The following is a 26,974-nucleotide window of genomic DNA, read 5'->3' as shown; positions in this document are numbered from 1 at the left end:
AAAACTTAAGTAAAGGACAATCTTCAAGTTCTGAGGATTATAAAAGATGACAGGATGCATGTACTTTTGATGAAAAATGCACCAAGGGCAAAAGCTGCCCACCAAAAGATGTCTCAGAGAGGCTGTCAGTCAGAAGAGCAGGGAGGATGCAAGTCAGAGCAAATCGCGGTGCCAGACTCCTGGGCAATAAAACCATTGCACCTTAAATGCCGGGCACTTAGGAGATGTTGCTGTACTGTGAAGATGATATTAGGATATTCTCGATTTGTTATTTATCTTTAGTTTTCATTTAGCATTTATGTATTTAAAAAGGTAACCAAATTATACATTATCCTTTTTAGGACTTGAAACATAGTGTAAGGTTCATTTTATTCCTCCAACGAATATTTATTGAATACCTGCTCTTTACTAAGCATGATGCTAGATTCTGGGCCTATAAAAATGAGTAGGTGTTGATTCTCTTTCTTTAATAATTTGGTAGGTCCGGTGGGGTATTAAAGTTAGAGGTACAGGCTGGTCCGAGGGCAGCGGTGTTTACAACTAATTGATTACAACCAGTTACAGATTCCTTTGTTCCTTCTCCACTCCCACTGCTTCACCTGACTAGCCTAAAACAAAAAATAAAGTTGGAGGTGTAATTAGAGATCACCTAATTTTACAGATAAGGACTCTTGGCTCCAGAGAAGGTTAGGGAAGTGCTAAATGTGACCTGACTTGTTGGAGATGGCCGAGATGACTCATATTCTCTGATTTCCAGAATTCTTTAGAAGTCATTATCCATTCATTTATTTATTACCTTCAACACATATGCACTGAGTGTTAGCTCTGGGTCTGTCACTTCCCTCCCCTCTTGAGAGTTACACTGTAGCAGGGAAGCTGAATATCAGAATGATAAAGGAGGTACAAATTCCTTATGCCCTAACTCAGGTATATAAACAATGTCGTTTCATTTTTTAATAAGTGAATTTAACACCTACTCAGCATTTTACTTTTTTTTTTTTTTAACGAATGAAGCAATTTATTAACCCAGCATCATTTGTCCCCATTCTTCTTGTTGGCAGCTGTCACCTGTCTGGCGATTGTGTCCAGATCTCTGTCCCTGAGGTGTCAGTTTGTGGCCCCCATCTTGGTCCTTTTCCACCACTTTCAGCCCCTCCAGGGCTTGGAGGACCCAGCGGGCCGTAAACTTGGAGCCTCGGCTGAAGTGGCTGGGCATGACACTGTTTCTCTGATGTCCCCCATAGATCTTGGTCATGGAGCCAACCTTAGCACCACCCCGGAGGTACAGGTGCCGTGCTATGTAAGCCGCTCGTCTGTAGACCCAGTTCTCATCATAGGGAGCAAGCTCCTTATGCTTGGTCAGGTTGACTGTGTCCACACAGTCCGGGACTTCAGCTTCCTGGACTTTTTGAGGAAGGCCACCAGAGCTCTGACGGACTCCTGCTGTGCACATCTTTACAGTAACTCAGGCATCCTGTGGCCTCTGCGCTGAACATCCTCCCCCTGATGGCATATTGTTTAACATGATCAACTCCAGGTGAAACCTGTTCATACTGTTTTTTTCACTCTTTCCTTCTTCCCCAGGGTTGGCATTAAGTTGGCTATGCAACTCATGTATGGTTGAGGAGGCCCATCTGGTTTTAGGTCATCACCCACAAAGGCTGGTGATATCTGGGGAGAGGCCTGATATCCCCCATCCCTGACACTCGTTAGTGATTCCCATTAGCACCTGCTGGTACCCCCGGGGTCTGTGCTGCCTGAGTTCCTGCCTTGATGCCCCTTGTCCAGGTTTCAGGCCCCTCCAAGTCCACTCTTCAGATTCCCTCTCTCCTCTTCAAGAAGGAAAAAAAAAAAAAACCACACACACACAACAAAAAAAACCCTGTTCTTAAAATATCGCTTCTTAGAATGGAAAACTCACTCTTAACATCTTGCCTTCTTCCAAATTTGTTTTACCAGTCAAGAATATGATGCCTCTAAGTTCTTCAGGCCTTTGTCTTTTGCTGTCAAATGTTGGGATTTTTAGACTCCAACTCCAATTCCTTTAAGCCATTTCCATAAAGATAATTCTTGAAAAACTGCTTTGGAAACTCAAAATGTAGTTGACACAATTTTCTTTTACCAACTGAATCCGAGGGTAATTATATGGGGTGGGGTGATCTGTTAGTCATTACTCAAAGCAGTAATACTCATCTATCAGGCCTTCAGACAAGGCACAATGTAGACAAGTTATGTCTACTCCACCATGTCTGGGGCCTCAGCTGGAAATAATCAAAAAAGGGGGCTGGAATCATCCAAAATCTTGCAATTGTGGTATCTAGAGGTTGTAGTTGGCTGGGGGCCTGGCTGGGCAATCAGATGGAAGATTCTCACATGGCCACTCCATTCATGTGCTTCAGGCTTTCTTACCACATGGTGCCTGAGTTCCAAGGGTGTGATTCCAGAGAGAGTAAGAGAAAGAGAGGGAGGGAAAGAGAAAGAGAGGGAACTAGGTGGCAATCATATTGCCTTTTATGACAAACTCTGCAAGTCACACAGCACACTTTTGTCAGTTGAGGCAGTTACAAATGTCCCCTGGTGTGTTTAAGGAGGGCAAATATTGACCCCACCTCTGGATAGGAAGGCTTTTGCATGCTGCTTTGTGAGTATGTGAAGTGGGAGATTTATACATGTGGCTATCTTTGGAAAATATGATCTGCTGCAGGGGAGATTAGCAACATGGCCTGAAACATTGTCTTGCTTCTCCAAAAGGTCTTGGCAAACTTCAACTCTCCTTTGCTTTTATTTGTCAGTAAGCTTGAGGACCATTTTTACACACACCTTTCTCATGGCAAGATTTTCAGTTATGATTTTTCTGTTTTTCTATCAGTGTTTGCTTGGTATGCTATGCTTCTCACAGCCAACAATTTTGACACATAATCTGACGAATTTTTGCCGTATTTTTTGTCAGTTCTGCTCCTTACTGGATGCTCTGACCTCTTTTCTTCAGTGACCCTTTCTCTCTCCCCAGAAAAATGTTTAATCCTTTTTTACACTGCTGTTTTCTTCATGGCATTAGCCCTCCAAACTTGGACTATCATGTTCCTGATTTCACTTTCGCTAAGTTTAACAAGAAATTTGCAAATGTCTGGTGTTCTCATTCAAGCGCTACATTGTCACGGGGGCACAAAAATATTCAGCAACAATAATGAACTCCACTCAGCAAGACATTGCCACACACTGACACAAACAGAGCCATGAGATACTGATGGCTTATGAAACCTTACTGAACTGTTGTACAGTGCTGCCAACATAAGTGAATGGTGGCAAGTTTGCAAACTTAATTGTCAGATCTCATATGAGGAATGGAAAACACTGGGTAATATTTCACAAAGCTATTCACTGCAGCTGATAATCATCAACCATGTGTGCAGGTGTGGCCCAAAAGAAGTAAAGGGTGCATTGATGGAGAATCAAGCACCCTCTTATCTCTCTCTCTCATCTCTCTTCTTGAGGCACTTTCTAATTATTTGTGCCTCACTAAAGAAGCAGTAGGTCCACCCTAGTGAATTTACAAAATAGCTGAGGCTTTTCTCCCCAGACACTCCTTTTATTTGTTGTCTGCAATGGTTAATTTTATACATTAATTTGACTGAGCTTGGGGATGCCCAGAAAGCTAGAAAAACCTTATTTCTGGGTGTGTCTGTGAGGGTGTCTCTGGAAGAGATTAGTATTTGGATCTGTAGACCGAGTAAAGGAAACGGCTCTCAGTAATGTGTGCAGCCATCAGCCAATCTACTGAGAGCCTAAGAGAGAAGAAAGGCAGAGGAAGGGCAAATTCTGACTGTTTTCTTGAGCTGGGATCTACCTTCTCCTGCCCTTGGACATCAGTACTCTTGGTTCTCAGGCCTTAGGACTTGGACCAAATCACACCACCAGTTTTCCTGGTTTTGTGGTGGGCAGAAGGCATATAGGGGACTGCTCAGCTTCCACAATCATGTGAGCTGATTTCTACAATGAATCTCTTCCTCATATCTATATGTCTATCTATGTCTATTTATCTGTCTATATTTATATCTATCTATACCCTACTGACTCTGTTTCTTTAGGGAACCCTGACTAATCCCTTGCCCTTTCTATACTTTCCCCAGGGATTGAGTCTGTTACTGCTGGATTTACTCCAGCCCTATCACCAATTTCTGCTCATTTTTCCTTTTGTCCTTTCCCATATCAACCTTTTGCTGGGGAATTCATTGGAATTACCATATCTCTAACTCAATAATAGTTGTTTCTTTTTTTTTTTTTTGCTTTTGCTTATGCATTTTAATAGCCGTCTAATTGAAATATCTAAAGGGAATAACTAACAGAAACTTAGGCATTGAAAGCTGGACTACAGGATTTATTTTGGGATCAGACCAGAAAGGGTGGGTAGCAGCAGCTCAGTAGCTCCTAATGGTGTCAAGCAGATACCCAGTTGTGTGGCCTGGGCCGGGGATGACCTGCTTTCAGGTGAGAAGAATTATATCTTTTCCACGCTCAGATAAAGGGGCTTATCTAGCAGAACTATGGAGTTCAGTTATTATCCTCCTTTTTAAAAATATATTTTCTTCAAAATGAAATAATTCTTCTACTTTATTGTGGTTATAAATTAATGTATGCTTACTCTTAAAAATGTAATGAATTCTTAAATATATATAGAGAAAAAAGAAAAATATCTGAAATCTTACACCTCGTCGTTAATTGTTGTAACATTTTTGCAAATATTCTTCGACATGCTTCTATGTGCATGGGTACCTATGGCTGTACTCAGACATACCTTTGTACAAATAACTAACTCAACATATGGTTCTGTATTTTTTTTTTTTATTGTTGGGGATTCATTGAGGGTACAATAAGCCGGGTTACACTGATTGCAATCGTTAGGTAAAGTCCCTCTTGCAATCATGTCTTGCCCCCATGAAGTGTGACACACACCAAGGCCCCACCCCCCTCCCTCCATCCCTCTTTCTGCTTTTCCTCCTCCCATAACCTTAATTGTCATTAATTGTCCTCATATCAAAATTGAGTACATAGGATTCATGCTTCTCCATTCTTGTGATGCTTTACTAAGAATAATGTCTTCCACTTCCATCCAGGTTAATACGAAGGATGTAAAGTCTCCATTTTTTTTAACAGCTAAATAGTATTCCATGGTATACATATACCACAGCTTGTTAATCCATTCCTGGGTTGGTGGGCATTTGGGCTGTTTCCACATTTTGGTGATTGTAAATTGAGCTGCAATGAACAGTCTAGTACAAGTGTCCTTATGATAAAAGGATTTTTTTCCTTCTGGATAGATGCCCAGTAATGGGATTGCAGGATCAAATGGGAGGTCTAGTTTGAGTGCTTTGAGGTTTGTCCATACTTCCTTCCAGAAAGGTCATACTAGTTTGCAGTCCCACCAGCACTGAAAAGTGTTCCCTTCTCTCCACATCCACGCCAGCATCTGCAGTTTTGAGAGTTTGTGATGTGGGCCATTCTCACTGGGGTTAGATGATATCTCAGGGTTGTTTTGAGTTGCATTTCTCTAATATCTAGAGATGATGAACATTTTTTCATGTGTTTGTTAGCCATTCATCTGTCATCTTTAGAGAAGGTTCTATTCATGTCTCTTGCCCATTGATATATGGGATTGTTGGCTTTTTTCATGTGGATTAATTTGAGTTCTCTATAGATCCTAGTTATCAAGCTTTTGTCTGATTGAAAATATGCAAATGTCCTTTCCATTGTGTAGGTTGTCCCTTTGCTTTGGTTATTGTCTCCTTAGCTGTAAGGTTGTCTCATTAAGCTTTTCAGTTTAATGAAGTCTCATTTGTTTATTTTTGTTGTTGCAATTGCCATGGCAGTCTTCTTCCTGAAGTCTTTCCCCAGGCCAATATCTTCCAGTGTTTTTCCTATGCTTTCTTGGAGGATTTTTATTGTTTCATGCCTTAAATTTAAGTCCTTTATCCATTTTGAATCAATTTTTGTGAGTGGGGAAAGGTGTGGGCCCAGTTTTAGTATTTTACATGTAGACATCCAGTTCTCCGAACACCATTTATTGAATAGGGAGTCTTTCCCCCAAGGTATGTTCTTGTTTGGTTTATCGAAGATTAGGTGGTTGTAAAATGTTAGTTTCATTTCTTGGTTTTCAATTTGATTCCAAGTGTCTATGTCTCTGTTTTTGTGCCAGTACCATGCTGTCTTGATCACTATGGCTTTGTAGTACAGACTAAAATCTGGTATGCTGATGCCCCCAGCTTTATTTTTATTACTGAGAACGGCCTTAGCTATACGGGGTTTTTTCTGGTTCCATACAAAACTCAGAATCATTTTTTCCAAATCCTGAAAGTACGATGTTGGTATTTTGATAGGAATGGCATTGAATAGGTAGATTGCTTTGGGAAGTATAGACATTTTAACAATGTTGATTCTTCCCATCCATGAGCATGGTATGTTCTTCCATTTGTTAATATCCTCTGCTATTTCCTTTCTGAGGATTTTATAATTTTCTTTATAGAGGTCCTTCACTTCCTTCATTAGGTATATTCCTAGGTATTTCATTTTCTTTGAAACTATGGTGAAGGGAGTTGTGTCCTTAATTAGCTTCTCATCTTGACTGTTATTGGTGTATACAAAGGCTACTGACTTGTGGACATTGATTTTATATCCTGAAACATTACTGTATTTTTTGATGACTTCTAGGAGTCTTGTAGTTGAGTCCTTGGGGTTCTCTAAGTATAAGATCAGGTCATCAGCAAAGAGGGAGAGTTTGACCTCCTCTGCTCCCATTTGGATTCCCTTTATTTCCTTGTCTTGCCTAATTGTATTGGCTAGAACTTCCAGCACTATGTTGAATAGTAAAGGTGACAGAGGACAACCTTGTCTGGTTCCAGTTCCAAGAGGAAAAACTTTCAGTTTTACTCCATTCAGTAAAATATTGGCTGTGGGTTTGTCATAGATAGCTTCAATCAGTTTTAGAAATGTGCCACCTATGACTATACTCTTCAATGTTCTAATTAGAAAAGGATGCTGGATTTTATCAAATGCTTTTTCTGCATCTATTGAGAGGATCATGTGATCCTCCTTTGCCTCTGTTAATATGGTGGATAATGTTTATGGACTTGCGTATGTTAAACCAGCCTTGCATCCCTGGGATGAAGCCTACTTGATCATGATGAATGACTTTTTTGATGATAAGCTGTAATCTATTGGCTAGGATTTTGTTGAGAATTTTTGCGTCTATGTTCATGAGTGAGATTGGTCTGAAATTCTCCTTTTTGTTGGGTCTTTTCCTGCTTTTGGTATCAGGGTGATGTTTGCTTCATAGAATGTGTTGGGGAGGATTCCTTCTCCCTCAATTTTTTGGAATAATTTCTGCAGTACAGGAATAAGCTCTTCCTTGAAGGTTTGATAGAATTCTGGTGTGAAGCCATCTGGACCAGGGCATTTTTTGGTTGGAAGATTTTTTATTGTTTCTTTGATCTCAGTGCTTGAAATTGGTCTGTTCAGGAGCTCTATTTCTTCCTGGCTGAGTCTAGGGAGAGGGTATGATTCCAAATATTGATCCATTTCCTTCACATTGTGAAATTTCTGGGCATAGAGTTTCTGGTAGTAGTCAGAGATGATCTCTCGTATCTCTGTGGGATCAGTTGTTATTTCCCCTTTATGGTTTCTGATTGAGATTACTAGAGATTTTACTTTTCTATTCCTCATTCGTCTGGCCAATGGTTTATCTATTTTATTTATTTTTTCAAGAAACCAACTCCTTGTTTCATTAATTTTCTGAATGATTCTTTTGTTTTCAATTTCATTCATTTCTGATTTGATTTTGGATCTTTCTTTTTTTCTACTGAGTTTAGGATTAGATTGTTCTTCTTTTTCCAATTCCATAAGATGGCTTGTGAGATTGTTGATGTGCTCTCTTTCTGTTTTTCGAATGTAGGCATCTAAAGCGATGAATTTTCCTCTCAAAACTGCTTTTGCAGCATCCCACAGGTTTAGGTTGCTTGTGTCTTCATTGTTGTTATGCTCAAGGAAGTTAACGATTTCCTGTTTTATTTCTTCCTGCACCCATCTGTTATTCAACAGAAGATTGTTTAATTTCCATGTCTTTGTGTGGGGTCGAGCGTTTTTGTTAGAGTTGAGTTCCACCTTTATTGCCTTATGGTCTGAGAAGATACAAGGTAAAATTTCAATTCTTTTGATTCTGTTGATATTTGTTTTGTGTCTCAGGATATGATCAATTTTGGAGAATGTTCCATGGGGTGATGAGAAGAACGTATATTCTTTATCTTTGGGTGGAGTGTTCTATATGCGTCTATCAAGCAGAGTTGTTCTAGAGTCTCATTTAAATCTCTGATATCTTGGTTTAATTTCTGTTTAGAGGATCTGTCCAGCTCTATAAGAGGAGTGTTAAAGTCCCCTGTTATGATGGTATTATCAGATATCATATTGCTCAGACTGAGTAAGGTCTGTTTCAAGAATCTGGGAGCATTTAAATTGGGTGCATAAATATTTAGAATTGAAACATCTTCTTCTTGTATTTTTTCCCTTGACCAATATAAAGTGACCATCTTTGTCTTTTTTGACTTTAGTTGCTTTAAATCCACATGAATCTGAAAATAAGATTGCAACTCCTCTTGTCTTCTGAATTCCATTTGCCTGAAAAATTGTCTTTCATCCCTTGACTTGGAGCTTTAATTTGTCATTTGAAGCCAGGTGTGTTTCTTGCAGACAGCAAATGGATGGCTTGTGTTTTTTAATCCAGTCAGTCAATCTATGTCACTTCAGTGGGGAATTCAAGCCATTAACATTTATTGAGATAATGGACAAGTGTGGTAGTATTCTATTCGTCTTATTTTGTTAAAGTCCATTGCTTAGTCTTATCTTTTGCATCAGTGTGGAGGTTAGGTTCTGTCCTCTAATTTCTGAGTTCTTACTTTGCTGCTGATCCATTGTGGTGGTCAGTGTGCAGAACAGGTTGAAGTATTTCCTGTAGAGCTGGTCTTGTTGTGGCGAATTTCCTCAATGTTTGTATATTCGTAAATGATTTGATTTCTCCGTCAATTTTTAAGCTTAGCTTATCATGGTACAGAATTCTGGGCTGGAAATTGTTCTGTTTATGTAGATTAAAGGTAGATGACCATTGTCTTCTTGCTTGGAAAGTTTCATTAGAGAAGTTTACGGTCACTCTGATGGATTTGCCCCTGTAGGTCAACTGGCGCTTACTCCTGGCAGCTTGCAGAATCTTTTCTTTTGTCTTGACTTTGGACAGGTTCATCACAATGTATCTTGTAGAAGCTCGGTTAGAGTTGAGGTGACCTGGGGTCCGATATCCCTCTGAAAGCAGTGTGTCAGAATCTTGGTGATGTTTGGGAAATTTTCTTTTATAATATTCTCTAGTATGGCTTCCATTCCTCCTGGGCATTCTTCTTCCCCTTCTGGGATTCCTATAACTCATATGTTGGAATGCTTCATGAAGTCCCATAATTCTGACAGTGAATGTTGTGCTTTCTCTCTCTTCTTTTCTGCCTCTTTTACTATCTGAGTTATCTCAAAAACTTTGTCTTCTACCTCTGAAATTCTTTCTTCTGCATGGTCTAACCTGTTGCTGATACTTTCCATTGCATCTTTAAATTCCCTAATTGACTGTTTCAGTTCCTTCAGCTCTGCTATATCCTTTTTATATTCTTCATATTGTTCATCTCTTATTTGATTCTGTTTTTGGATTTCCTTTTGGTTACTTTTGACTTTATTAGCAGTTTCCTTCATTGTTTCCATCATTTCTTTCATTGTTTTCATCCTGTGTATTCTACATTCCCTTTCTGTCATTCCTAACATTTCTTTATAGGTGGAATCCTCTGCAGTAGCTACCTCATGGTCCCTTTGGGGTTGTTCTGGACTGGTTCTTCATGTTGCCTGGGGTTTTCTGCTGATTCTTCCTCATGAGTGATTTCTTTGATCTGTTTCCTTGCCCTAAATTTTCCTTTCACTTCCTCTTGCTCTTTACATTCTCGTGCCGTTTTCCCACTGTTTTAGTCCTCCTCTTGGGGTCCAGAAGTCTGTTGCTGACTCCCTATATCCTCACAGGGGTGATAATAGGCAGATCCCACCAGCCAGAGATGCCTGGATTCCTATCTTACAAGACTCATGGTGCCCAGATTCAAGGCAGCTGTTACTCAGCCGCCATCTTGCTTGAGCCAAACCTGTTAAGTACTCAATTCTGACATTGCTTTCTTTATTTTTCAATGCCCGTCTCTTTCTAATTTCATTTCAGAAAACTCTAGAAGTGAGCTGGTCCTCTAATACTTAGGAAGAAAATTCCTTCCTCACAAGTTGTCAGAACTGTCCCTTTTTCAGTATCTTCAGCAAAGTTTTTTCCAAAATATATAAAATGTACCAGTCTTACAGCTCTGGTGCTGATCTAGGAGAAGCCTGACCCACCCACCAGAGTCAAGGCCAGCATACATGAGACCACCCTGGCGAGGGCTCCCGAGCATCACTCTTTATTTTGTTTTTTTTTTTTTTTTTTTTAATTCAATAATAGGTGGTATTTTTTTCCCTCTGTGGATAGATAAATACAGATCTACATTGTCATTTTTATTGGCTATACAATGTTCTTCTGTGGGCCATACCATAATTTATTTAACTAATTTCTATTGCAACAATTATGCTGGTTGCAATTTTTGGATATTATAATCAATGCTCTGATGAACTTTCTTATACATCCATTTTTATATACTTGTCTAAAAATCTCCTTGGGATAAATTCCCATGAGGAATAATTGCTATAATTATTTCTTTTAAAAAGGACAATTGGAAGCGATGGGCAAAAGAAATCTGGATGAGCAGACTAGTTCCAGAGAATTCATGTAACAAAAATAAATAGATGCCTATGCCATGTCAGGAGACTCATCTGGATAGCATGGGATGCCAAGATAAATACATCTTCAAAAAATCTAGCCTACTGGGGAAGATAGACCCTTAAACAAATAATTACTACAGTGAGAACAAATTCTCCATAAAGGTATCAATGAAGTACCATGAGAATGACAAAAGAAAGCAATAAAACCTGGGCAAGAGACATGGGGAAATAATTGACAGAGAAAGTAACAACTGGGCTGGTCATTAAAGAGGTGAGTGCATTATTTTCTTGGGCTGCAATAAGGAAGTACTCCAGGCTGGGTGGCTAATGCAATGAAAGTTTAATTCTCACAGTTTTGCAGTCTGGAAGTCTGACATGAAGGTGCCAGAAGGGTTGAGTTCCTTTTTTTTTTCCCCCTGTTAAGCAGGCCCAGGTGGGGTTCAAACCCCTTCACCACCGGTGCACAGGGATGGAGCTCTAACCACTGAGATACAGGTGCCCAGCCAGAAGGATCTTTTCCAGGACTGTCACCTTGGCTTGCAGATGGCCAGTGTCTTCCTGTGTCTTTGCCTTGTTTTCCCTCTCTACTTGTTGGCATCCAAATTTCTTCTTCTTAAAAGGACACCAGGCATATCAGATTAGGGTCCACCCTAAGGACCTCCTTTTACCTTACTTACCTCTGTGAGGCCCCTATCTCTAAATATTGTCACTTTCTGAGGGGCTAGGGGTTAGTACTTCTACATATAAATTTGGAGAGAGTTGCACGGTTTTGCCCATAAGAATGAGGAATGCAGAAATACTTGTAGAAAGATTGAAAAAGGTGATGTATAGTTAGGGAAAACCAAAGCAGGTTTGTGGTCTGAGTGGAAAAGGTCTAGGGCAGGGGAAAAGAAAGGGTATTGTGGTGGAAGTTGTGTTTGTGCTGGGAGGCAGGAGCTGGTAAACAGGAAGGTGGGTTTTATTCTGCAGGGGCATAGGAAATGGTGTATAATTTTAAGCAGAGGAATGGTGTGATCAGACCTGTCTCTCATTTAGATGTTGCTGTCAAAATATCAAATGTTGGTGAGGATGTGGAACTCCTGGAACAATGATGAACAGCTGGTGGGAATATCAAATGGAACAACTTTATTGAAAAACAATTAGATAGATACTTAAAAAGTTAACCATACGCCTACCATATGATCAAGTATTCTTTTCTTAGGTATTTATTCAAGAAAAATGAAAGCATCTATATGATGATTTATACATGAATATTAATAGAGCTTTACTTATAATCATCAGAAACTGAAAACATTCCAAATATCCATCAATAGGTGAATAGGTAAATAAATTGTGGTATATCCATTCAATATACTACCTCTTAGCAGTAAAAAGGAAAGAACTATTGATAACCACAACATGGATGATCTCAAAATAATTATAATCAGTGAAAGAATCTAAGCCAAAAAAAAAAAAAAAAAGAAAAAAGAAAGAAAAAAAAGTACGGTACATACAGCATATAAATGATTCCATTTATATGAAATTTTAGAAGATACAAATTAATCTGTGGCAGCAGCAGAAGGGTAGCTATTACAAAGGGTCATTAGGAAATTTGGGAGGTTGTATAAGTGTTCCTCATTTTGATTGGAGTGATGTCTTCAAGCTTGTGTGCATATGTCAAAACTCTTTTAAATTATATAATTTAAGTAGTTAGTAAGTACAATAGTACATCAGTTGTACCTCAATAAAAAATCAAACAAATAAAAGGGAACCCCCCCAAAATAAAAAACAAAAGAGGAATATGGAGTAGATGAAATAATACAGGACAGTCTTGAGGAAGAGGTAGATACCAGCTAGGAGACTACTCAGAAGACTACCACAGGACTACTAGAATCTGAATAAGGCTGGGTAGGTGACGCCCACTTGACCTTGCCTTACTTCTGTTCTGAGACTCAAGATTTCAGAAACTGAATGCCTACAGGCTGCAGAAAGACTTTGTCCCTAAGTAATGGTGGAGGACACCAGCCTTTCTTCCTCTTACTCCCTTCTTTATGCTAGGAATCATTTTAGGCATTCATAGCAGTGGTGGATAAGATAGGCAAATACCAGTGTACTCATGAGGTTACATTCTAGTGGGAGACAAAATAAATAAATAAATAAATAAGTCAGGCAGTGCTAAATGCTATAAAGAAACAGCAGAATAAGGGCCTAAGTGGTAGAGGACACTGGGTTTAGAAAGTACTTAGAGAGGCCTTTAGAAAGGCTACTCCGGGAAGCTATGTTAGATCTGTCAGAAGTGGCAAAGGGAGGGGTGCTGAGATCAGGGACAAGTATCCTTGGCTGAGAGACTGGTAGTGGCTTTTCAACAAGGCTGGAGTGTCTGAAACAAGTCAGAAGAGCAATAGCAGGGACTTGGGAAGGTTCCTGCTCTGACACCAACATGTGCCTAGACAAGCTCCCTGGTAATTTACACCGGGCCTTATTTCTTACAACAAAGTTCACCTAGACTGTTGAAAGTGTGAAATTCTGTTCCGAGGGCTGCAACTTATTCTTTTCCTTATGCCTGTCTGCTCTCCCTCCCCCCTCCCTCCCACTCTCTCTCCCCTCCTTCCTTTTTTGTAAGGTTGGAGTTGATCATGGCATTAATTGTATTGGGTTTTTATCTACATCTCATTGGATTCTAAGGTATGAAAAATTTTACGAAAGTGTCTTTATTTACCATATATCTTAATGCTTGGCAATGAATTTAATACCAAATTAAAACAAATCTGAGTATGACCAAGAAATGGATAGTCATATGTGGTTGAAAAATTAATTGATACATCCCTATAAATTCTGCCTTTGCTATTGTATTCTTAAGAGGAAGCAACAAGCAAACATTCTTGGCCAGTTATGATAAGGTGAGCATTTCCACATTCATTAATTAATTCTCTTAAGGACTCTGTTTTAACACCATTGTGCAGCTATAGAAACTAAGGTTCAGAACCATTAAATTACTTGTCCAAGGTCACACAGCTAGCTAAATGCCAAGGTTAGGATTTCAAGTCACGTCTGCTACTTCCTGGCTTGGAGCTTCTGTCCCTGCACTATGTCAGCCTTTAGTGCTGTGCTTCAACATCCATAATGCCAGGTTGTCAAGGATTGAATAGAGAGACAGACAGCCCTTTCAGGAAAGCAAGCCACTTCCTTGAGAAAAAGCCCCAAGGCTTTATATTCTTGATTGTCAGACCTACCTATCTGTCTGAATGTTGCAGAGAAGCTAGTGCCTGGCTTCAGCTACTCCCTCCTTCCAACAAGAATTCTCTAAAGGGACTGGTGGCAGGGGGAGGCTGGGATGTGGCTGGGCCAGCCAGGCGTGATTGAACACTGTTCCAGTATCGGAGACCTGATAAAAATCTGGGGCCTCTGGGCGCTCGATTTTTAAAGTAATCCTGTCAGTTCCCTAATAATAGTAATAAATTAACCAAACAGCGGATTCAGTGGTATTTTATGTCCTGAGGGTATTGCTTTCACACTTCAACTTGATAGCATGATTTATCAAGAGATAAATTACAGCTGGGAATGAATGGATTTACTGACGTTAGGGAGATGACAAGTATATTCTGAAGATGTTACCAGTGATGGGCAGGCACCTGACAAGCATACTTGAAAATCCCCAAACAAAAGCTTCTCTTCAAAGGCTGAATAACGTTTCACTTTAGATGTAGGTCATTGCAAGGACAGAAGGATTTTCCTGGTCTCATTATACCCCTCCCCAAATCACTGTGACCTAAAAGTATTACTTGGGTTTCTCTTTGGAGGTGGCTCATGCAATCACCTCCAACCTTTTCTGAAACCAACCAAGAGGATAAATAAATAAAGGAAGGTGGGGGTTATGCTCCTGTGAATGAACGTATAACCTCCACCTCCCCGCTGTCCTCCCTGGATTCAAGAGCAGATGGGATTATTTCCGGTAGGCGGCTTAGGAGAGTAATCAGAAAGCAGAACTGAGGAAGAGAGAGCCCAGGTTGAGGGCAGGGATGACTCCTGCACCCAGGTTTGGAAGAGAACTCCCTTGAGATGTGTGAAGATGCCTTTTCTCACATAGAGGCAGACCTGGAACTGTGAGCTGACAGTGAGTTTTGCTCTGTAAATCCATAGATTCTTGTCACCTGCAGGCGTGTCCAACCTTTTTTCTTCTCTGCCACATTGGGAGAAGAGTTTTCTTGGGCCACACAATAAATACACAAACACAAATGGATGCTGATGAGCCAAAAAGAAAAAAAGGCCCTTGTATAATTTTCGTAATATGGCCACCACAGATAAGACAAAAAGCGGTGAGGTCTAATGGTCTAATAAAAGTGCTCAAAAGATCTTGAGCTTTTGATCACAATAGGAAGAATGGACTTGACTTTTGTGGACAGAAGCATACAGTGGTGAGGAGAGTTGGGGGTAGGGTTGCGTGCTACCATTAGCCTTTAACAGTGTTTTGAAGAAAAATAACTCTGAGCTTAGAACATCTACCTTGTGAAAGAAGCAAGTGAAGGGTATTGAGCCTTGGAACATTTAAAACATGTTTTTAAAATAAACCCCAAAGTCTGGGCAGTGTACAAATGACAAGTCAACAAATCAAATTGTGTCCAACAAATCCTAGCAAAAAATATAAGTCCTTAGAGAAAAGTAGATGTAGAAATAAGATTTAACTTCAGAGGCAGCCATGCAGATAAGCTCATTAATGACTAGTCCACTCAAGGAACAAATAGGATTCCAGATGCTTCCAGCTTTTGGATCGTTTAAAGCCAGCCATAACTAAACAAACTATGCCACAGATTAAAAGAAAATGGTGCAATGCAGGTTCTTGTTAAATCTCTTTAAGTTTACCAATAGCCTGAAGCATCTGTCAAAATCCCAGGGAGGTGCTACAAAGAACTATTTCAAACCTCGAAATTTAGGGCACCTGAAGAAGTAAAGGTGCATGTCGTTTTCTCTCTTGCAGATAAATAGCTTTGCCATGTATAAATTGTGAAAACTGTTATAAACATATAGTACTTTCTCACCACAGTCTAAGTGAATTTCTCTAGGCTTGGATTGTTTTTATTTTTTATTTTTTTAAATTATTTTTATTTTCTCTCTCTCTATACATGTGTTTATTTGGTTTCCACTTTTTGCCTTTACAAAATTAAAGAGGCTTAAAATTTAACAACGTTTAAGATGAGGACTAGAAACAAAAACCTTGTAAAGAAAACAAAAATGAGAAGACGTTAACTGATGACTCCATATGGAACCTCAGAGTCAGAGCATTTTAGACATGCTCTTACCTGACAATGTGAATGTTACTTTTTTTGCATTATTATTGCTCAATATTTCATTTTAGCAATTGTCTGATTTCTTTTCTGACTGTATTTATCTTCGTTCTTTATGAGGCTTGGATTTTTTTTTAATTGTAAAAATATTTAAGTTTCATTAAATATATATTTTTTCTGACAAAATTCTAGGCATATTTTTATAAGAAAAAATGATTAAGCCTCAGGTAGGACTTTTGGAGAGGCATCTTACTTTCAGAATAAACCTTCAAGACAGAAGTTCACCATCTTGGACATCTGACCTGCAGTCACATCTTTAAAATAAAACATCAACAAAAAAATCCCCAAGAGCCAGAGAAGTCATCTTTAACATGCATGCTTCATACTCCGTTGGAGAGTATGGTAGGTTAAGCAGGTAGACAGGAGCAGAGTGGATGGTGGATAGGGGTAGGCCATTCTGGACTGGCTTGGGTCAGGCCGACCTCTGCTATTTTGAGAATGAGACAAAATGCTCATCAGAACCGTGCAGGTGCAAAACCCTGTAGGTGGGTTGTTTGGGGGAGCTGGTTGTTTTGGGGGACTGATTATATCCCTGGGGATTTCTGATGTGGATGAATAGGATGTGAATTGTTATGGCAAAATGTTAACGGAATGGAGTTGATCAAGACCCTGGGAATTTCCAAGAAGTGGCTGATGCCCCTCAAAAGTTGTGCCTCGCATCCAGCACTGAGCTCTCCATGATGCCTGTGTTCGCTAGGATGGGGTTCGGTTTGCTATCCAAACAGTGAAAATAAACATTTCCTTTCCTGCTAAAACTCACTTATTCTTGTTATCTTCAATTATTTTGGTGACTACCTGAACTCTTCTCTGTGCTGCCCTAACCAACACATGCCCACCGCTGAGTGAGAGGCATGGCAGAACTGAGAACAGAGGCTCAAAGTTTTCTGAGAGTCAGAGTCTGAGTGAAGAGGTGAATGTTGATAGGTGTCAAAAGCGACTGTTGGCCTTGATGCTCTTAGGATTACCTGCACTTCCAGTGGGCAGCCGGTAAGAAGAAAAATAACTCCGAGCAGGGCCACCTAAAACAACTGGGCTCAAATTAAGGTAGACAGAAGACCAGATTTGGCTACATGCCAGCCTGTTGTATTACCCCTTTCTCAACTTTACATTAAATCAAAAGCAGGAAAGGTGGCACAGGAGGTGAAACCTTCTACTTCTGTTATTGCCTTTCCTTTGAGGATCGATATAGGCCGAGATGGGCAAGAAAAGTAAAACGGCTGATATTATTTACATTGTTCTCCACTCAGCAATGCACTGCCTCAGCCTTTCATCCTTTCTGGATCAGTGCACAACCATTGTTTTGTTTTGTTTGATTTGATTTAGAGCAGTGGTTATCAATTTTTTCTGCCTTTGGTTTGTTGAAGTTAAATTTTCTGTGAGTCACAAATTTGCCTGCTTCATATAGCCACTTAAATATCATACATTTAAAAAAGTTATACTGTAGGAAAAAATGGGAAAAAATGACATCATTTGTTCAGTATAGTATAACACATCATATATGGAAAAATGTGCCCTTATGAATCTTACAAACTACAAAATGAACGTTCCCATATAATCTCCACTCAGGTGAAGAAATCGGACATTACCAGACCCCAGAACCCTCCTCCCCAGCCCATGTTACCTTGTAATTACTATCCTAGAAGGATACCAACTATTTTGATTTCTATCACATGTCAGTTTGTTTTTAAAGTCTCCTTTAAATAAATGAAATCATACAATGTGTATTCTTTTGTGTCTGTCTTCTTTCATTTAACATTATGGTTGTGAGCGTCATTAGTGTGGTTGCTGTAGCAATGCTTCATTCATTCTCATTGCTCTAGTATTTCAGTGGGTGAATATGCACAGTCATTTATCCTTTCTACTGTGGATTAACATTTGGAATGTTTACAGTTTTTGCCTATTATGAGTAAGATTGCTATATACATTTTTGTACATATCTTTTCCAGAACATATGTACCCTTAGTGTTGGCTGTATACTTAGGAGTGAAATTGATGGGCCAATGAATGCACATATGTTCAGTATTAGTAAATACTAAATAGTTTTCTAAAGTGATGATGGGAATTAGCATTTTGGTTTGAGAATCTGGCTCAACATTCTTAACATTTCTTTTTTTTTTTTATCTATCACTTTCTTTTTTTCTGTTTATTTATTTATTTTTTATTGTTAAATCATAGCTGTGTACATTTGTGCAATCAAGGGGTACAATGTGCTGGTTTCATATACAATCTGAAATATTCTCATCAAACTGTTCAACGTAGCCTTCATGGCATTTTCTTAGTTACTGTATGTAGACATTTGTATTCTGCATTTAGTAGGCTTCGCCTGTACCCATTCTAAAATGCACCATAGGTGTGCCCCCACCCATTACCCTCCCTCCACCCTGACTCCCCGTTCCCTCCCCCTCCCTTGGCCCTTTCCCCATATTTTTGTGCTATAGTTGGGTTATAGCCTTTATATGAAAGCTATAAATTAGCTTCATAGTAGGGCTGAGTACATTGGATACTTTTTCTTCCATTCTTGAGATATTTTGCTAAGAAGAATATGTTCCAGCTCCATCCATGTAAGCATCTTTATTTAAGGCTGCATAATATTCCATGGTATACATGTACCACAATTTGCTAGTCCATTCGTGGATCGATGGGCACTTGGGCTTCTTCCATGACTTAGCAATTATGAATTGGGCTGCAATAAACATTCTGGTACAGATGTCTTTGTTATATTGTGATTTTTGGTCTTCTGGGTATATACCTAGTAAAGGAATTATAGGATCAAATGGCAGGTCTATTTTTTGATCTCTAAGTATTCTCCAAACATCCTTCCAAAAGGAACGTATTAGTGTGCATTCCCACCAGCAGTGTAGAAGTGTGCCCTTTTCTCCGCATCCACGCCAATATCTCTGGTTTTGGGATTTTGTTATGTGGGCTACTCTTACTGGGGTTAGGTAATATCTCAAAGTAGTTTTGATTTGTATTTCTCTGATGATTAAGGATGATGAGCTTTTTTTCATGTGTCTGTAGATCGTGCGTCTGTCTTCTTTTTTTTTTTTTTTAATTTTTTTATTAAATCATAACTGTATACAATGATATGATTATGGGGCATCATACACTCTTTAGAAAAGTTTCTCTTCAAGTCCTTCGCCCAACCTGAGATGGGATCACTTGTTCTTTTCTTGCTAATATGTTTGAGTTCTCTGTGGATTCTGGTTCTTAAACCTTTATCAGAGGTATAACCTGCAAATATTTTCTCCCATTCTGAGGGCTGTCTGCTTGCTTTACTTACTATGTTCTTGGCTGTGCAGAAGGTTTTTAGTTTGATCAGGTCCCAGTAGTGTATTTTTGATACTGCTTCAATTGCCTGGGGAGTCCTCCTCATAAAATATTCACCCAGGCCGATTCCTTCAAGAGTTTTCCCTACACTTTCTTCAAGTATTTTTATAGTTTCATGTCTTAAGTTTAAATCTTTTATCCAGTGAGAGTGTATCTTAGTTAATGGTGAAAGGTGTGGGTCCAATTTCAATCTTTTACAGATCGCCAGCCAGTTCACCAAGCACCATTTGTTAAATAGGGAATCTTTTCCCCACTGAATGTTTTTAATTGGCTTGTCAAAGATCAAATAACAGTAAGTAGCTGGATTCATCTTTTGGTTCTCTATTCTGTTCCAGACATCTACTCTGTTTTCGTGCCAGTACCATGCTGTTTTGATCACTATCGATTTATAGTGCAGTCTCAGGTCTGGTATCATGATTCCTCCTGCTGTGTTTTTATTGCTGAGTAATGTTTTGGCTATTAGAGTTTTTATCTAATTCCATATAAAGCGAAGTGTTATCTTTTCGAGATCTTTAAAATATGACAATGGAGCTTTGATAGGAATTGCATTAAAATTATGTATTGCTTTGGGTAGTATAGACATTTTAACGATGTTGATTCTTCCCAGACATGAGCATGATATGCTTTTCCATTTGTTAACATCTTCAGCTATTTCTTTTCGTAAAGTTTCATAGTTCTGTTTATAGAGATCTTTCACATCCTTTGTTAGATAAACTCCCAAATATTTCATCTTCTTTGGCACTACTGTGAAAGGAATAGAGTCCTTAACTTTTTTTCGGCTTGGCTATTGTTGGTATATATAAAGGCTACAGATTTATGGGTGTTGATTTTGCAGCCTGAGACATTGCTGTATTCCTTGATCACTTCTAAAAGCCTTGTAGTGGAATCCCTAGTGTTTTCCAGATATACGATCATGTCATCTGCGAAGAGTGAAAGTTTGATCTCTTCTGACCCTATGTGGATACCCTTGATCGCCTTTTCTTCCCTAATTGCAATGTCTTAAACTTCCATTACAATGTTAAAGAGCAATGGAGACAATAGGCAACCTTGCCTGGTTCCTGATCTAAGTGGAAATGATTTCAATTTAAACTCCATTCAATATGATATTGGCTGTGGGTTTGCTATGGATGGCCTCTATTAGTTTAAGAAATGTCCCCTCTATACTGATTTTCTGAAGTGTTCTGATCATGAAGGGATGCTGGATATTATCAAAAGCTTTTTCTGCATCAATTGAGAGAATCATATGGTCTTTATTTTTTAGTTTGTTTATGTGTTGAATTACATTTATAGATTTACATATATTGAACCAGCCTTGAGACCCTGGGATAAATCCCACTTGGTCTTGGTATATAATTTTTTTGATGTGTTGTTGGATTCTGTTTGTTAGGATCTTATTGAGTATTTTTGCATCAATATTCATTAGTGATATTGGTCTATAATTTTCTTTTCTTGTTGGGTCTTTCCCTGGTTTAGGGATCAAGGTGATGTTTGCTTTGTAGAATGTGTTGGGTAGTATTCCTTCTTTTTCTATATTTTGGAAGAGGTTTAGTAATATAGGTACTAGTTCATCTTTAAAGGTTTGGTAGAATTCTGATGTAAAGCCATCTGGTCCTGGGCTTTTCTTTTTGGGGAGATTTTGTATAGTTGATGCTATTTCAGAACTTGATATAGGCCTGTTCAACATTTCCACTTCATTCTGGCTAAGTCTTGGTAGGTGGTGTACTTCCAAGTATTGGTAGAGTTCTTTCAGATTTTCATATTTTTGAGAGTAAAGTTTCTTGTAATACTTATTAAGGATTTTTTGAATTTTTGAGGGGTCTGTTGTTATTTCATTTTTACCATTTCTGATTGATGAAATTAGAGATTTTACTCTTTTTTTCCTGGTTAGGTTGGCCAAAGGTTTATCTATTTTATTGATCTTTTCAAAAAACCAACTTGGATTTATTGATCTGTTGTGTAATTCTTTTGTTTTCAATTTCATTTAATTCTGCCCTGATTTTGGTTATTTCTTTTCTTATGCTGGGTTTGGTGTTGGAATGGTCTTCCTTCTCCAGTTGCTTGAGATGTCCCATTAGGTAATTAACTTCCTCTCTTTCTGTTTTCTTGGGGAAGGCTTGCAGTGCTATACATTTCCCTCTTAGGACTGCTTTTGCAGTATCCCAGAGGTTCTGATAATTCGTGTCTTCATTGTTGTTTTGTTCCAAAAATTTGGTCATTTCATTCTTAATTTCATCTGTAACCCACCTATCCTTCAGCATAAGGTTATTTAGCTTCGATGTTCTTGTATGGGTATGCAGATTCCTGTTGTTATTGAGTTCAACTTGATGAACTCCATATCCTCATGATGGTCTGAGAATATGCAAGGAATATTTTCTATTTTTTAACATTTACTGAGGTTAGATTTGTGGGCCAGGATGTGGTCAATTTTTGAGTATGTTCCATGGGCTGATGAGAAGTATGTGTAGTCAGTTTTGTTGGGATGAAATGTTCTGTAGATGTCTGTTAAGTGCAGGTGTTGAATTTTTAAGTTTAAATCTAATATTTCTTTGCTTAGTTTCTTTTTGGAGGATCTATCCAGCACTGCTAAAGGGGTGTTAAAATCTCCAACTACTGTGAAACTGGAGGAAATGAAGTTGCTCATGTCTGTTAGAGTTTCTCTTATAAATTGAGGTCATTCTGGTTGGGTACATAAATATTAATAATTGATATCTCATCACATTGAGTATTACCTTTAACAAATATGAAGTGTCCATCCTTATCCTTCCTTATTTTGGTTGGGTTAAAGCTTAAAGCTTATTGCATCTGCGAATAGGATTGCAACACCTGCTTTTTTTCTGCTTTCCATTTGCCTGGAGTATAGATGACCATCCCTTCCTTTGGGTCTATATTTGTCTTTTAATGTAAGATGAGATTCTTGTATGCTGCAGATATCTGGCTTGAGGGTTTTTTTTTTATTGTTGGGGATTCATTGAGGGTACAGTAAGCCAGGTTACACTGATTGCAATTGTTAGGTAAAGTCCCTCTTGCAATCATGTCTTGCCCCCATAAAGTGTGACACACACCAAGGCCCCACCCCCCTCCCTCCGTCCAGTCAGCCAACCTGTGCCTCTTTAGAGGACAATTTAAACCATTCACATTAGTTGAGAATATTGATAAGCCTTTCAAGAGTCCAGTGGACATTTTTAATCCTTTTGCATCTGTGGAAGTTGGAATTTGATCAAAATTTTCTGGGTGGGTTTACTTTTGTGGTGGAGGATTATGCTGGTCTTTATGGAGGATAGGTCTGAAAATATCCTGGAGAGCTGGTTTAGTTGTGGCAAATTTCTTCAACATGTAAATGTTGTTAAAGTATTTAAATTCTCCATCATAAATAAAACTCAGTTTACCTGGGTACAGGATCCTGGGTTGAAAGTTATTTTGTTTTAGGAGATTAAAAGTTGATGACCATCCTCTTCTAGCTTGAAAGGTTTCAGCAGAGAGATCTGAAGTTATTCTAATATTCTTCCCCTTGTAGGTAATGGTTTTCTTTCATTTAGCTGCTTTCATCATTTTCTCCTTCATATTAACTTTAGTGAAATTGATTATGATGTGTCTGGGGGATGTCTTTTTGGCGTTGAGTTGTGCTGGAGTTTTGAAACTGTCAGCTTCTGAAATTCAGAATTTCTTGGCATGTCTGGAAATTTCTCTTCCATAATCACATGGAGAAGAGACTCTATGCCTTGTGAAGCCACTTCTTCACTTTCAGGGATCCTTATAAGATGAATATCGGTTTTCTTTGAGTTATCCCAGAGCTCTCTGAGACAGTGATCTGTTTTTGCCCTCCATTTTTCTTCCTCTCTGAGAGTTTGGGAGCCTTGGAAAGCTTTGTCTTCAATGTCCAAAATCCTTCCTTCTGCTTGCTCCATTCTGTTACCAAGGGATTCTATTGTGTTTCTCAGATCTTTGAGGGCTTCAACTTCTTGTCTCAATGTGTTAAGATCTTTGGTCGTTTGGTCTTTGAATTCGTTGAATTCTTGAGACGTCTTTTGGGTTACTGTTGGAATTCTAATTTGATCTTATTTGCTATCCAGATTCTGAATTCAATTTGTGACATCTCAGCTATTTGTTTGTGCATGGGATCTTGTGCTGTGTCTGCCCCATTGTTCCCTGGGGGAGTTGATCTATTCTAATTATTTGTATTGCCAGAGTTTTTCCTTTGATTTTGTCTCATGATTGTTTTTCACAGTTGCCTCTGGCAGTCCTCAGAGTTGGGGTGGTGTCTCTCTGAGATTAGACCGCAGGGGAATTGCTCCATCATTGCTGGATGTTTGTAGGGAGTGACCCTGTGTAGTTCCTCTGGGCTGCCCCAGCCTGGGAGTTCTGGTTGTGGAAACAGCTCCAGAGTGTGACACACCAGATCTAGCAACAGGGTGGGGGGTGGTGCCCACAGTTCTGGGATTGCCTGGTGCCTCCAGTGACTTTGGCACAGAGACCCCAAGGCTCCAGCAGTCTCTGGCCAGGAGAAGGGCTCCGCACAGAGACAGGGAGGGCTCTGGAGGACACGTGGCTACCAGAATCCCTGGCCAGATGAGAAGACGGTGTTGAGGCAGGGAGGGTACAGGAGGGAGGACGCAGGGTTGCGCAGCTCCTGGAGATCCTAATCAGGGTGTGTGGAGGCCTGGCGGGCAGGGTAGCAGTCCCAGCGCAGCTCTTACCGGGATCCAGGAGCGTGCTGATCACGGGTCCCGGCACATCTCTTTCAGAGGTCAGGGAGGATGCAGATCACAGGCCCTCTTACCATTTCTTGACATTGTGCTTTTCACATTTTAGTTCTGGCAGTTATATGGAAGTATGATTTCAAGAATATATCTTGTGAAACATAATAGTTAAGTTAAAAGAAATGAATAGTTAAGTTAAAAAAATGTTGTTTTGTGTTTTGAAGATTAAGTGATGTCCTGAGAGAGACAAATATATGGATGGCCTCACTGGGGAACACTGGGAGAAGGAATTTATTCATGAACAGTGTTTGAGGATGGTTGGTCTATGTTATTCTCTAAAAGACATGTAGAGTTGCTTTACCATGTAGGGTCTTAGAATTTAAATATAAATAAAACATTTTTAAACTCAATTTCATGTTTCCTGGGCATTTTGAAGAATTACAATCAATACCTGATTGCAGGCTATTTGATTACTGGTTAATGTACATCAGCACAAAAAATGTGCTCCAATAGGGTGTCTGTGGATATGCCAAAGACTTTGAAGCATTTTGCCCTGAGGTAATCTAAATTCTGCTGCCATTTGTTAACTCAGTTGCCATTATTCCTACAAACATTAAGTTTTGAAAGGAAGTCTACACATGTTTCTTACTGTATGACAGCTGTTAAAATTTGTCATTTATTACTTTAAAATCACATTGGACATATTCACAAAGTGTCTAGTTCTGCGATGGCCCTGTGGTAATATCTGACACCAAATTTCAGTTAGGAATGCATTTGGCAGCGATAATTAGTTGGCCAAGAGTAGCTCAAACACCGTTTTTATTTTTCTCACATAATGAGAGAGACATGTTTCCTGGGTTAAAGACATATTTCCCAGCTAGTTGCTGGTGTTGTGTCAGCTGTTTTGCAGTGTCATTAGGCATCTGGCTTTCACTCATTTGGCTCCACCATCCTTCATGCACCCGCCTTCCTACTCATGCTGTTGCCTTGTGGTTGCAAGATGGCTGCTATACTTCTGGCATCACATCTACCTTCAAAAAGTAAAAGAAGAAAAGTAAAAGAAGAAAAATATTTTCTATTTATGAGGAAAAATAAATGGCCTCCAGAGGACATCTACTCACACTTTTGTATTAATTATCTATTCAGTGGAAGAATTAACTCTCAAAATCAGTGCTAAAGCAACAACCACAAGAACAAGAATACTGTAGGGAATAAAACATTAAAACCCAAACCAAATAATTATGATTTTACAATTTCTATGGATCAGGAATTCCATCAAGGCTTAGCTAGGTGGGTCTGGCTCAAGGCCTCTCATGGAATGGCAGTGAGGATGTTGCAGGGGCTGGAGTCATCTGAAGGTGTGACTGGGCTGAGAAATCCAGTTCTGAGGTGGTTCTTTGCTAAGAGGGGCCTTGCTGCAGTCTCCACATTGTGTTCTCACATGGCAGCTAGCTTCCCTCTGAGCAAGTGACCTGAGAGGCAGCAAGGAAGAAGTCACATTACTATAGAACAAGCTTCATAAGACAAATATTGTGGTTTGAATATATAGCCACCAAAACTCAGGTGTTGCCAATGTGATTGTATTTAGAGGTAGGGCCTTTGAGAGGCGATTGGGCCAAGGCTGCTTCTTCAGGAATGGGGTTTAGACCCTTATAAACTTCATAGTGTTTAGTTAGTTGGTTCGTTTGTTCTTCTGCTTTCTGCCACATGAGGGTGTAGCAAGAAGGCCTTCACTAGACACCAAACATTGGTACCTTGACCTTGGATTTTCAACCTTCAGAACTTTGAGACGTAACTTTCTACATTTTATAATTACCCAGTCCTGGGTATTTTGTTATAGCAGCACAAAATGCAGTAAGACAATCACTTCCATATTTTGAAGGGAGATATACCAAAGAATTTGTGCACATACTTTTAAATGATTATTGCCTCATCAACCAACCAAAATGGATTCAATTGTTCAGTCTAATTATAGTGAAGCCTGGAAATAAATTTATCTTTGGAGGCTGTGACCATTCTTCTCTTGAACAAAATAAGGGCTCTACTAGCAGGAAGAAAGAAGAAAAGAATATTGAGATGGCAATTAGCTCATCTCAATATTGAGAACTTGACCAAATAATTCTAGAATTTTTTCTGAAGGAATGACTAGTTTAGAATAGGCACAAAAGTTTTTGAAAAAGAAGTCTTTTGTAGGGTAAGTAGGGGAACGAACAGACCTAGTAGACTTCAAAATACAATATGAAATAATATATAGGCAAATTAATTTTAAGTAGTATATAATACACACATAGACTCCAATTTATTAGAAAGTAATATTTAAAAGGATTTCATGAATGGTATTGAAATATCTATTTAAAGAGATCTATTTACATTCTTGCTATACATCAGAGTAAATCCTAGATGAATTAAAAAGTGAAAAATGAAGCCACTTTAGGAAAACTAGAAGACAATTTTTTTTAGACAGCCTTACTCTGTTGTTCCAGGCTAGAGTTCCAGGGCGTCAGCCTAGCTCAAGCAACCTCAAACTTCTGGGTTCAAGTGATCCTCCTGCCTCAGCCTCCTGAGTAGCTGGGACTACAGTGACTGCCATGGTGGCTGGCTCATTTTTTTCTATTTTTAGTAAAGATGGGGTCGCACTCCTTGTTGAGCTGGTCTTGACCTCCTGAGCTCAAGGGTTCCTCCTGTTCCTCCCAGAGGATTACAGGCATGAGCCACCAAGCCTGGCCAAGAAGAAACTTTTGATAAACATTTACCCAATTCTAA

The 26,974-nt window shown here is 39.1% G+C and overlaps 1 pseudogene; it reads right to left on the bottom strand.

Annotated features, from left to right (window-relative positions):
• Positions 1-1,032: 1,032 nt before the first annotated feature.
• The window catches only part of LOC128566446 (40S ribosomal protein S19-like), a 61,090-nt pseudogene continuing 35,148 nt past the window's right edge, over positions 1,033-26,974 (bottom strand).

This window comes from Nycticebus coucang, chromosome 15 (assembly GCF_027406575.1).
Source record: "Nycticebus coucang isolate mNycCou1 chromosome 15, mNycCou1.pri, whole genome shotgun sequence".
Lineage (NCBI taxonomy): Eukaryota > Metazoa > Chordata > Mammalia > Primates > Lorisidae > Nycticebus > Nycticebus coucang.
The sequence above is the reverse complement of the archived record's forward strand: the minus strand, read 5'-3'. Positions and strand labels throughout refer to the sequence as shown.